This window comes from Alligator mississippiensis, chromosome 1 (genome assembly GCF_030867095.1).
Source record: "Alligator mississippiensis isolate rAllMis1 chromosome 1, rAllMis1, whole genome shotgun sequence".
Classification (NCBI taxonomy): domain Eukaryota; kingdom Metazoa; phylum Chordata; order Crocodylia; family Alligatoridae; genus Alligator; species Alligator mississippiensis.
In genome coordinates, this window is record NC_081824.1 from 308932801 (window position 1) to 308946006 (window position 13206).

The 13206-nt window shown below is 41.1% G+C and overlaps 1 protein-coding gene and 1 long non-coding RNA gene across 15 annotated transcripts in view; one reads left to right on the forward strand and one right to left on the reverse strand.

Annotated features, from left to right (window-relative positions):
- Positions 1 to 13206, forward strand: part of DMD (dystrophin) — a 2172325-nt gene that overhangs the window by 333609 nt on the left and 1825510 nt on the right. The window lies entirely within an intron of this gene.
- Positions 1 to 13206, reverse strand: part of LOC109282877 (uncharacterized) — a 49015-nt gene that overhangs the window by 33120 nt on the left and 2689 nt on the right. For 2 of the 6 annotated variants that reach the window (XR_009459118.1, XR_009459120.1), the window contains exons 3-4: positions 10936 to 11016; positions 1450 to 1539 (exon numbers count right to left, since the gene is read on the reverse strand). The exons of 2 other annotated variants lie outside the window; for them this stretch is intronic. This is a non-coding gene — a long non-coding RNA (uncharacterized LOC109282877). The remainder of the gene's footprint in view (positions 1 to 1449; positions 1540 to 10935; positions 11017 to 13206) is intronic. 2 more of the 6 variants (XR_009459119.1, XR_002089910.2) reach the window with 1 other exon arrangement.

The following is a 13206-nucleotide window of genomic DNA, read 5'->3' on the forward strand; positions in this document are numbered from 1 at the left end:
AACCCCCTTGCACATGCAACTCATGTAGGTGACCCATCCTGCCCCAGTGTTGCACTGCATATATATGGAGAAACAACACACTTCCCTTATGCACCCCCTCCCCCACCACAAGATGGCATGGACTAGCGCCACCTTGACTCCCTCATTGCATTGTGCTGCAGGGTCCCCCAGTGCCATGGGCTGTTCTGTCCAGCACCCTGGGGTGAGAGCAGAAAGTGACAGTAGAGAGGAGGGAAGGGGAGCCTAGAGATCCCAGTGGCAGCAGCAGTGGGAGTTATAGGGAGAGCAGTCGCTGGATACGAGCACAGGAGCTGTACATGAAACCCTTGTAGGCTGCATGCAGCTCAATGGTCACCAGTTTTACAGCCCTGGTTTGAATGGAATTTAATATTAAGGCTTTTAATATTAAGGAACACAGGGCAAGAGCGGTCCTCATGGGTCACTGGAGTCAAGGCCCCTGGTATTAAGTAGCCTGTCTCTTACTGAAAGGCTATTCGAGAACCTTGCACTTAGATAGCTAGAAGCCTTCTACGCTGCAGCTTAAATTTATTCATGGCTAGTTTATACCCATTTGCTCTGTACCATTGTTGTCTTTTTAGTTTAAATATTTTTTTCCTTCTTAGTGTTTACCCTTCTCCCTACAATATATTTATAGAGAGCAATCATGCCTCCTCTTAGTCTCTCTGGTACGTTAAGTAACACATGCTGTCTCTGTCTCTTCGAACAAAATAGGTTCTTCATTTCCATAATTATTCTAGTAACCCTTTTTTATACTTCTTTTGTTTAAAATTCATCTTTCTTCAACATGGGGGACCAGAATAGTATATAGTGTTCCAGACACGGTGTAAACAGTGTCTTGTTCAGTGATATTAATACTTCCTTATCTTGACTGGAAATAACTTTGCTGATAAATCCTGGGGTCATATTTTTTTCAGATATCTTCCATTGGTAGCTTAGTTATGGATCCTGGGTCATTCTATTCTATCTTCCTTTCTATTGTGTCCAGCTGCTTAGCTCCCAGTTTGTGGATAAAATTCTTGTTATTAAGTATGTGGCCATGTATTTTTTCACTATTGAATTTTATTCCATTTCCTCAATGCCACCCAGCATTCTGTACATATTTTGATTCTCTTACTTATGGACAGTGTCTCCCAACCTTTTCTTTTATTAACCAGTTGTATTGGTGTTCTTACTTTATGTGCTAAAATTATTAATTAAATTAAATCAGACAGTCTGAGGATTAAAAAAAAAATACTAGCCTTCCTCCAACCTAGTAGTTCTCCTTTTAGCATAGCCCAATGATCTTTCTCCATTAGTCAGTTCTTAAAATTTTTATACAAAACTTCTCCAGTGTGCCTAATAACTTTCTATGCGATACAATATCAAATGTTTTACTGACATCCAGGTAGATAATATCTACTACATTTTCTTCTTGTAAAAATCATCTACCTTATCAAAGAAAGATGTAATGTTAGCTGGAATGATCTTCTGTTGGTAATCCCCTTTTAATTTTATCCCATTTTAAATTTATGTTCATATCTAGAAAGCCAAAATGAGAACAACAAAAACCATTAGACAAACAAGGGGTAAAATAACTTTCTGTATCTAATTTAAATATGCAAGGATACCTATTTTATAAATTAGGGCTCATCTTCAATGTAGGACAAGTTCCAGATGCCCTATGACATTGCCATTAAAGTGAATCCTTATCTTTAATCTCCTATTCTTTTGAATCCCAGTGGCATGTACACCAAACAAAGCAGCAGAGTAAATTCTATGCCACTTCCCATTTCCCAACAAAAATGTAGCAGCTGCTGCTTTTTATTTAGCATATTGCCCTGAAGTGGTTTATTCCTGTTGCTTTAAAATTTTGAAAGTTAATAATTATTATCCTTATCAATAAAGGTAGCCCTACTTTCAGTATTTCAGTGTGGAGCCTTACTAGGCTATTAAAATCCTCCCCCTACAGGTTATTTATATCAAATTGATATGGAACTATTTATCAAAATGTGATAAAGATGCCAATAACTTATATAATTATGCAATCTGCAAATACATTTTTAGAAAGATTATGAGTTCAAATTAAAATGTATGTATACTGAAATAGTGTCATCTTCTTTCCTGTTAGTTAAAACCTGTGCTGTTCCAGACTAATGATGAGTAGTTCTGCAAGAAATAAATAAGTAGAGATAGTTGGAACCTTTTTATGTTTTGATATGAATGAGTTTTGTTGAAGCTTAACATTTTTGTGGAACTATATTCAAAGTTTGTCTCATTAAGAGCATCAAACAGACTTTGACTCAAGTGCAGTACATATTTATTAATGATCTAGTCCTACTTCCATTATAGTCTTACTATATTTATCTGAATCCAAGTTGATTTTGAATTTAAGAAGACCCACCAGTAATTGGATTCTATACATGGAAAATTATAAACTTGTCCCTGCCACTTCTGTGGCAGGAAAAGCGTTGGCATGGAGAAAGCAGTGGTGGGGAGACAGGCACCCTGACCCTTTCCTCACCACTTGCCACCCCTGTACTTGAATCCTCCCTCCCCCACCCCAGCAGTATCTCCACCCTCCCCTTGAATGTCCCCTCCCTGCAGCCTTCCCCCATCTTCCACCATTCTCCCTGGATGATCTGTATGCAGAGGGAGCCCCAGACCTGCTCCTGCCTTGCTTCTGTTTCATGCTCCAGGGAACCTGGCTCAGCTGGGAATGGCAACAACAGTGCCAGTTTTATACTTCCAGCTCTTATGCCCTTCCCAGCTCCCCTACCTTCTGCCTGGGACCAGGGGCTGGAAGAAGGAACCTGTCTGTTGCTGCCACTGTCCTCAGTGGAGCTGGGCTCCCTGCCTAGTTGCTCCCTGCAGTGAAGGTCAGGTGTGGCTCTGAAGGTCGTCTGTCTCAGCAGATCTAAGGTACAAATCTACCCTGCTTTCAATAAGATATTTGCCTGAAAGCACTTTCAACTATCTCTACCTATTTTACCTATAACTATGCATTTAGGAAGTAAACCAGTTTTGGTCATGGGCAATGTGCAACATATATATGTAGATGAATCTGTTTACCTTCTGCAAGATTTTTATATCTACGTATTCAAATGCAAACACTTTTTAAAAGTTATTTCACTAAATACTTATTCCAAGGCTATGATCCAGAACATTTTCAGATGGTATATTACTATAGTAATCTGATAGCACAGAAATCAATGCTTTAGCCAACAAAATATTGATTATGTTTAAACTTGGCAATATGGGTGTTTATCCAAACTTTATCTACTACTAGATCCTTTTAGGTACACAAAACTCATCTATAATTATGGGGTTTCTCCCTTCATTTGCTTCTCCTTGAATTGGAAATATAAATTACTTTTCTTTGTGAGGTAAGAGTGTTTAGCAGTTTTCTTCCAGTGCCATCTGATATCAGGAACTAAATAAATTCTAATAAAAGATTCACTACATGAGAACATAAGAACTACTAAAACAAATATTTTAATCACTGAGGCCCTCTCTACAGATTACACGTATTGCATGATTAAGACCAGCTACACTTGCAAAGTAGCTATTCTAATATAATAAAAGTCTTTGTCTGTCTGTCTGTAACACTTTGAACTCTGATTGGTTGTCTCGGCAGCCAATCACAATGTTGACTGAAACAACCAATCGCAGTGCTCCAAGAGCATTCTGAACAGGAGGCGGTGGTGTCTGTGCCAGCAGGGCATCACCATTATGGCGGGGATGGAGCGGACAGACAGGAGTGGGGGTTGGGGGGACATGGCCACCCCTTATTCATAGATTCATAGATGTTAGGGTCGGAAGGGACCTCAATAGATCATCGAGTCCGACCCCCTGCATAGGCAGGAAAGAGTACTGGGTTCAGATGACCCCAGCTAGATGCCTAGCTAACCTCCTCTTGAAGACCCCCAGGGTAGGGGAGAGCATTACCTCCATTGGGAGCCCATTCCAGATTTTGGCCACTCTCACTGTGAAGAAGTTCCTCTTAATGTCCAGTCTAAATCTCCTCTCTGCTAGCCTATGGCCATTATTTCTTGTGACCCCCAGGGATGCCTTGGTGAGTAGAGCCTCACCAATTCCCTTCTGCACCCCCATGATGAATTTATAGGCAGCCACAAGGTCACCTCTCAACCTTCTCTTGCGGAGGCTGAAGAGAACCAGGTGCCCCAGTCTCTCCTCGTAGGGCTTGGCCTGGAACCCCTTAACCATACAAGTGGCCCTTCTCTGGACCCTCTCCAGGTTATCCACATCCCTCTTGAAGCGTGGTGCCCAAAACTGCATGCAGTATTCCAACTGCGGTCTGACCAGCACCCAATAGAAGGGCAGTATCACCTCCTTGGCTCTATTTGTCAGGCACCTGCTGATGCATGATAAAATGCAGTTAGCTTTTCTGATGACTTCATCACACTGATGGATCATATTCATCTTGGAGTCCACTAGGACTCCAAGATCCCTTTCCGCTTCCGTGCTACCAAGCAGGTAATTTCCTAGGCAGTAGGTGTGCTGGACATTTTTCCTCCCTAGGTGCAGCACTTTGCATTTCTCCTTGTTAAACTGCATTCTCTTGTTTTTTGCCCATTTGTCCAACCTGTCCAGGTCTGCCTGTAGTTGTTCCCTGCCCTCTGGTGTGTCCACTTCTCCCCACAGTTTTGTATCATCCGCAAACTTGGACAGAGTACACTTCACTCCCTCGTCCAAGTCACTGATGAATACATTGAAGAGTATCGGTCCAAGTTGAGTTGTTCACACAGAAGAAACTACTACCCTTAGGAAGCTTGTCCATTGCTAAATGTGAGGGCAGCAGATAGTGCCACCACCACCCCATGTAAGATTGCTTTTACATTTAAACTTTTCTGTTGCTTTAGGTAATTGAAAAGTGTGAATAAAAGGTCCAAAATGCTTGTATATTAATAGCAATTTATCAATTGATCAAGTTGTTGTATTAGGTATTTTTCCTTGTGCTTCCATGTTTAGAGAATGTTTGCCAAACTTATATGATATAAACGTGAAGACAAACATTGCATATTAAAGCAATAAGCAATACAGTCCTAACTCTGCAATTACTTGCACATTTTTAATTTTGAAGTAGATGAGACTACTCCAATGCTTAGCTGTAAGCATGTGTTTTTTGCATGATAAAAACCTCACCGTGCGTTAAGAGCAATACTAACGTATTATCTACATTTAAAAAAGAAAACAAATAGGTGGCAAAACAAGGAAAATAAAGTTCCTGCTGTTTTTGTTGTGCTCTTTTTAAGGTATAGCCTTCTGTCTATGGTGTTTTAATTAATTCCTAGACAGTATTCCAATGGTTATTTTTTTCATCAACATTTTTACTAGTTAGAGCAGGGATCTCCATAAAGTATTGTTCTGAATTGTGTGTGTTGAAACCAAGTGAGCTATTAGAACTATTAAAGCTCAAAATGACCATAAAACTGCAATCTACTTCTGTTATTCATTTTATCTTGTGTCTTAATTGTACTGTATAAGTTGGAGAGCTACTCTAGCAGTCGTGTTTAGTGAGACATTGCCACTTCCTAGAGTCTAACGACTTCACAAAGATATAACAGAGTAGAGAATGTTATGGAGAATATCAATAGAAAAGACAGGCAAGTGAGAGCATTATTTGGTTGCTTCCTGTGTGCGTTACTTACCATTCCAAAGAATTACCTTTACAAAAGTGTTTTCTTTTAGTATTTTGCTGTATTGAAAAGAGCTATAATCTCGGGTTTAAAGCAGAGCTAAGCATGTTCAAAAAGTGCGTCGCAGTTTCAAAGACCTTTGTTATTTAAGGTTAAATAATGTAAAGCAGAAAAAAAAGATGTCTAGAAATAACCAAAAATGATGTTAATGAGTTATTTGAAATTCTGCTAAAAAAAAAAGTATGTATTCACAGGGTAAGGAGTTTAAAGCCTAAACCAAGGATAATAAAAACAAGTACAAAAGCTTCCACTGATATGTAGATTTTTAAGGTCAGAAAGGATCCTTATGATCAGTCTGATTATGTATGAAACACAGGTAATCCCTTCTCCAGGCTCATAATTTCTACTTGAGCTATTGCATATATTTTAGAAATGACAGAGACCAGCCACTAGTCAGGGATGATATATGCATAGCTATGCCTATGTTTTGATATGGGTATTGCCCATGCTTCTGGGCTTTGCTGGTTGCCCCCTCCCTCTCTTTCTCCTGCATGTATCACAGTGTGTTTAAGCCTTCCTCAGAGGTATTGGGTGTTGGCTGCAGCCGAGGCTGGGGATTTTAACTGAGATGTACCAATGCTCCTGCTGTAACTTAAAGCCAGAAGTTCCTAGAGATTCTTGCTGTTCTGGTCAGGGTCAGTCTAAGAGCCATATTTGGGTCAGGAAAGAATTATACCCAAGGCCAGATTGGTACTGATTATGGCAGTTTTTGCGTTCTGTAGCCTTCTCTACCTTGGCTGTCTTGGCATGTATTAACAACCTTCTATAGATGGAAGATGTTGGCTGCTGTGCTTCCTATACGGGGAATGCGTTATATGTTGTGTTACAGTTAACAGTAGTTTTACAAAGAGTTTAAATTATAGATATATATGGGATGGTTTAAATAGGGATGACCCTGCCTTGGGCCAGGGGTGGGACTAGACGACATCTAGACATCACTTGCAGCCCTACTTCTCTATGATTCTATGAAAGTCATGCAGTCCTGAAAATATATGGAGACCACAGCTTATTTTTAAAGAAGCTATTGCAAGGGTTATTGAACTTCAATATTAAAAATAGGTTCATGTTGAGGTCCTGATCCTGTTCAACCTACTAAGCATTTAAACAGACTTAGGTATCTAAGTATGATCCTATCCTAAGCTACTCAGGTCCCTGAAAAAAACGAATACTGGTCTTAATCTTAAGACTAAAAAGCATACAGCAGGAAGAGGACCTATGAACTTTTGGGCTAACTTTTTCTAGGGGAACCAGGGTGAAATATAATCATGCTTAAGCATCCGAATCCATTTAGGTGCCTAATAAATGAAAATAGTATTAGTTGTTTAGATTTGTTTGTTTTTTGTTTTTTGTTTTACTTTAATTGGGGACCAATGGTCCACAGACCTTAGTAAAAAAAAAAAAAAAAAAAAGGAAGGAATAAATCCACAAAGGCTTTTACATGTCTTCCTTCTAGATTGGAATCCAGTTGATGGGGAGTATGTCTTAGAATTGATTCCATAGAAGTCTTTACTCAAAGCAAGGAGGTGCTTGACCTATCTAGTAGGGAATACTGAAGAGAACAGTATGTCTTTAGTCGTTCCCTTCCTGAGTGCTTAGGTGCATAACCTATGTTGCAGGAAAATATATATATGTCAGATCAGGGTTTACAACCTGGGGCCCTATTCAGGAGTTGGAAAAGCTGGGCAGGTACTTCTGGGGCTTGATTCATAGATTTATAGATTCATAGATGTTAGGGTCGGAAGGGACCTCAATAGATCATCAAGTCCGACCCCCTGCATAGGCAGGAAAGAGTGCTGGGTCTAGATGACCCCAGCTAGATGCATCTCCAACCTCCTCTTGAAGACCCCCAGGGTAGGGGAGAGCACCATCTCCCTTGGGAGCCCGTTCCAGACCTTGGCCACTCGAACTGTGAAGAAGTTCTTCCTAATGTCCAGTCTAAATCTGCTCTCTGCTAGCTTGTGGCCATTGTTTCTTGTAACCCCCGGGGGCGCCTTGGTGAATAAATACTCACCAATTCCCTTCTGTGCCCCTGTGATGAACTTATAGGCGGCCACAAGGTCACCTCTCAACCTTCTCTTATGGAGGCTGAAAATGTCCAGGTTGTCTAGTCTGTCCTCGTAGGGCTTGGTCTTGAGGGGCCCAATACTTTCCAGAGTGCACAAGATTGTGCCTCTCATGTCACCAGAGCACCTACTTAAGGCATCTGGAGAATGCAGGCAGCTCTGGCTTTCATGCACTCTCCTACCACAGAGCAAGTAGACATCCCCCTCTATAAATTGATGAACTCTCAGCATTATATTATATTTAACACTACATTTTGTTGCACCACTGATAAGGTACCAGAAAAGGTAGGAATATCTATTGGCTTGCCATTTATGCTGCCATAATTTTTATGGTAACACAAGTCCAATGTCAGGCAACATATGTTTCTACCTATAAAGGAAAAGAGGGTTTGTAATTCTAGCAAGACCAGTCATCTGCAGATAGGGGAAACTGGACATTAAAGAGTCCTTCGATACAGTACAGAAGCAGTCCTTCAAAAATAGGTTGGAACCAGGTCTCTTTTGTTCCATAGGACTGCCCTAAGCACTGAGTTGCAGAACCCTGCCCCTTTCTTTGACCTACTAAAACCCCACTGGCTGAGGAGGGCCAAGAACTCAAGTCTCCCACATTTGAGGATGTGTCTAAATAAAAGTAGCTTTTTCTGATGTTGTTTGTGTTGAGTTAGGTCCTGTAGATGCCTAATGCATCTGCACTGAGCACATCTACCACATCACACCTTTCAGAGGACTTTGGCAACAGAACATATACTTCAAGGATCTTGGGACTCTTAGATCAAGAAGTAGATGTTCGTCAAGAAGTATATGCCAAAGGATGTTCCCCTGCTCTAAGAGATCCAATAACCTTTTTGGAGCTGCTTAGCTGTGTCAAAATGGCAACTGTTCCTGAGCATGTGCAAAAGCAGGACTTTACATGGAAATGTACTGGCAAAAATTAAGCACCTACAGATTGTGAGTGCTCTAATAGTATGCTTACACTGCTATTGTAAAAGTGCTTGCACTATAGGGTAGAGATATGAGCTAGATTTACACTAGTACTGAAAGCAGTATAGCTACATTGCAGAGAACTCAGAGCAGGCTTAAATTCCCCTGTTTCTGCAACTGTAGGAGGTGATTTGGTAGAGGTTTTGAGGAAAACACTCCTGCACTTTAGCAGAAATTAGGCACCAAAGTCCTACTTATGTAGATCTGGGTCTTATGCCTACTTGCTATGCATGGAGAGACTTCTGCACATGTTTGGACCCAGTAAGGTCATGGGGGTTCTTTGTAAATTATGGGGTTCTGTAATAGCTTAAAGAATTTGGGCATTATTGATGAAAAACTGTCAAATGATTAAGCTAGGGGCTTTAAAAAATGAAGACTTATCTGGATGTCTTGTGTCTACAAAATTAGGCTGAGCATTGTAAAAGGAGATGACTAGCACTTGATTCTGATCAGTTAGATATAGGCCATGGTCAGATATTCATTCCTGAAATTCTTATTGGTAGAAAAAAAGTCTGGAATTTAGAACACATATGTGTTACAGCCTCCTGGCTGAAGAATTACAGAAGTGAGCTCTCCAGCTTCAGGTCATGAGGGATACTTTCTGGGCAACTCCCAACCTTGGGGAAAACTATTACTTGACAGCCTGTTCTCTCCCCTGCTTGGGAAAAGGGCAGGCTGTCAGTAGGTAGACTTCCAGCTTTTAAATCACAGCGTTTGCCCCAGATGGGCAGCACACACCATCTACATCCTTCAGGGCTGAGAACTAAGGCCAGAAGAGTTTGTCCAGCCCCAAATCCCAGGCTTGCAGGCTGTTAAATATCTCTGCAGGGAATACTGCCCTCCCTCCATTGTTCTTGCCAATCAACTAATTGGTAGGAAAGGGGAGGGATTTTTCTTCAGGGTTCCCATGGGACTCTTAGCATTCACACCAGGGTGAGATCTCAGAGAGTCAGTGTTCTCCCTTTCTCTCTCTCTTGGAGGGAGGGAGAACACAGGACTGTGGAGTATTTGGTATTCTCCACAACTGAGGGCTCTGACAAAAGCGACGTTTTGTTGTGCAATTGACCTCCTGAAAGCACTTTACAGCCATACCCTGATAGAAGTGCATGGTTGCAGAGCACTTAAAAAGTGCTCAATTGTGCAACAAATTAACCCTCGTGATATGAGGGTTCCGATGAAAGCGTTCCAAAGTGAAGTGCCTTTGTTAACTTCTGTCAGTCCCAGCCCTGGAGCAGAGTCCCCAGTGCTGTCCCTGTCCCCAGTGCTGTCTTCAGTATAGGAGGGAGGAAAGAGAGCTTAGTCCAGGGTTTGCCCAGCCTTCACTGGAAGGAGGGGCAGGTGCATTGGAGCTCCCCTGAGATGGTGGTGCACTCCAATCTAACCCTTTTCCCCTGTAGTAAAGACTGAGCATACCCTAAACCAAGCTCCCTCTCCTCCCTTTTCCCCCCTCACATCCTGAAGACAGCTCCAAAGCTGGGAGAGAAGGGAAGGGCCAGTGGGGACAGGCTGCAGATATGCAGTGGAGTTCGATTCCCACCCCCCCACAACCCAACAGAGAATATTCGGGGGAGGGGGGTGTCACTGTAACTCATGGCACTTTCTGTGAGGCACACGTCAAGGGGAGCTGTATGCCTGTCTATGCCCTGAAAGAAGCAGGCAGCCCTTCAAGTTAAACCAGGAGAAGGGAAATCTTAATGTCTTAATTTGGTACAAAAATAAGTTTTATTGGTATTCTTCTATTTCAAACTATAAAGACCCATCAATTGATCCAAATACTGGTTATTGTATTTCTCAAGATTCTGAACTGAAATATTTAATACCACCATTTAATTTTTTTTTTTTTTTTCTGTATCAGATAACTCTTTCTCTCTCCCCGGATAACATGTAAAATAAGAACACAGAGCATGACTTGTAGTTGCTGTGAGACCATTCCACACCAAGAGGCACACTGAATCTCAGGAATCAAAGAGAAATGCCCTTGGACTTGAGAAGTGATCCATTTTAAATAGTACTTATGTGTTATTCCACTTAGAAAATGTCCTAAGGGCAAAATAGCACAAGGAACTTTTATGGTCTAAGAGCAAAGCTTACTTTTGCGCTTTGTAGTTACCGTATAATCACTCAGGCTGAAAATTTAAACAATTTTATTCTGAATAATATCTTATGTAACTTACCCAAATAGCTTGTCCATGAAGCTTACTCTCATAAGATAGTGGAAAATCACAGTGTCTTTGTCAGATGTTGTATCCCTTTTTCTCCAAAAACAATTTTTATGAAGATCATTAAAAACAAAATACAAAAGAAATCAGGCCCCAGTCTTATTTATATCAAATTTAGAGAAAACTCTGATTGCCTTCAATGTCCAAAGTCAAGGTCTAACTCTAAATTATGAAGAACTCTATGGAATTTACTTTTAGTTGAATGAGTTATCACATTTTCTTATAAGATAAAACTAGTGTCCATTGAATTAGGAGTCATTGTTTTGGTAAAGCTCCAGTTATGAAGAACACAAATATTTTAAAAGCCTATTTTCTTTTGCTAGAACAATAAGTATTCCTATTGTTTAAAAAATTAAAATGTTAGAATGAATGAGTGGGAAAATACTTTAATCACAACTGCTGTACTTGAAATAAAATGAGTACAAATCAGTACAAATACCATTTGGTTTTCTGGCTGTCTTATTCATAAATCTTTCCTTCACCTGGATTCAAGTCCAATGTCACTATTGATTTTTGTTTGTGTGAATATTGCTGAAACATTGTCTACTTTTCAGTACACAGTTAAAATCACATGGCAGTTTGTTATAATACTAAATGTGTCCAACGTGATTTCTCCCCCCACCTGTCTTCAAGCAGACCCAAAACTTGATTTAATTTTCCAATTAATGCTTTTGGCTCTCAAAAAAAGTGTACATATAGATATAGATATATTTGGCTGGGGTGGGGGTGGAGACAGCATGTGGGAAGAGGTGATGGGGGAGTTTAAAATTTAATTCACTGTAATATTTCTTATATTTCAAGACATCACATTTACTGGCCTATGCCAAGCGATTACCAGGTACAGCAATTTACACTAATCTTTATGGTCAGTTTAATTGAATTCATCCTCATCAGTGAGATGTATATTAAGAAGGTTTTTATTTATTTAACTGCTTCTGGAGGCTAAAACACTTTGATTTCACCAGATCTCACAAGCTAGGCAACACTGGACCCAAACAATATTTCAGTGAGTGATATCTGCTGAACCTAGAACTCATGGGCATTGGAGAAGTGATTCAGTACAGAACCAAAGTTCCAGAGTGAATTGAAAGTTTGCTTTTGGGTCCCCTCTCTGTGTGTATGGCAGGAGGCATGACTATGGGATCCAGCATAAGATCCTACCATGCCTTATTGCTGGTACAAGTAAAGCCTGGGATTTCCATCCTGGGTTCCCCCTGTATCGGCAAATAAGAAACTCCTGGCTGTGCCTCACATGAAGCTAGGACTTCAGGACCTGCAGCTGATGGGACTCTCAGTCCTGGTTTTGTGGGGCACAGCCAGGACTGCAGGTCCCAGCATCTGCAGGACTGTGCTCTTCCAGCTGTGGGGGGCATAATAGGCACCATGTAGTTAGGAGGTCACAGCTACTGTGGAGGACACATGGAGCCCTATGCAGCTGGGAGACCATGCACAACTGGGGCTGGGAAATCACAGCTGTACCCTGCAGCTGCCAGGACCTAGAGTCCTGCCACTCCTGGGCATTTCAGGGAGATTCCCCTCATCTGTGGACTCCCAGTCCCAGCTGGGCATAGTGCACCCCTGTGGCTGGGAGCCTGCTTAGCTGATGGGGCTCCTAGCTGCAGGAGAAACCCTGCTACATATGCAAATTTAAAGCTGAATAGCAACCAGGTATAACATTAGTACGCATTTTTAAGATTAACTTTATGGTTGGTTGGACCACTATATGGTTTGATAGGTATTTTGCACGTGTAGCTTGTCTCCATTTAATTGTGCAATTAACTAGCCAATTGTGCCATAACCGTAATATATAGAGGAGGCCTTGCTAACACACTTTAAACTGAGCATTGTCTCTGGTGCTGGAAAAAGTGGAAAGTAGGATTCTCATAACCTTTGGGATTGGATTTGAAGATCTACTTAGGTCCCTTCTGACCCTACATCTATGAAGCTATGAAAACCTTAAAAATAACCAGTTTTGGTTGGCTATAGTTATATTCTTATATAAAAATAAAAAGGTGATTAGGAACAGTCAGCATGGATTCACCAGGATTGCCTTCTATGATGAGGTGACTGGCTCTGTGGACACAGGGAGACCAGTGGATGTGGTGTACCTTGATTTTAGCAAGGCTTTTGTTATGGTCTCCCACAACATTCTCACAGGCAAGCTAAGCAAATATGGGCTGGATGGATGGACAGTAAGAAAAGAGAAGAGCCTGATCCGTGGAGACA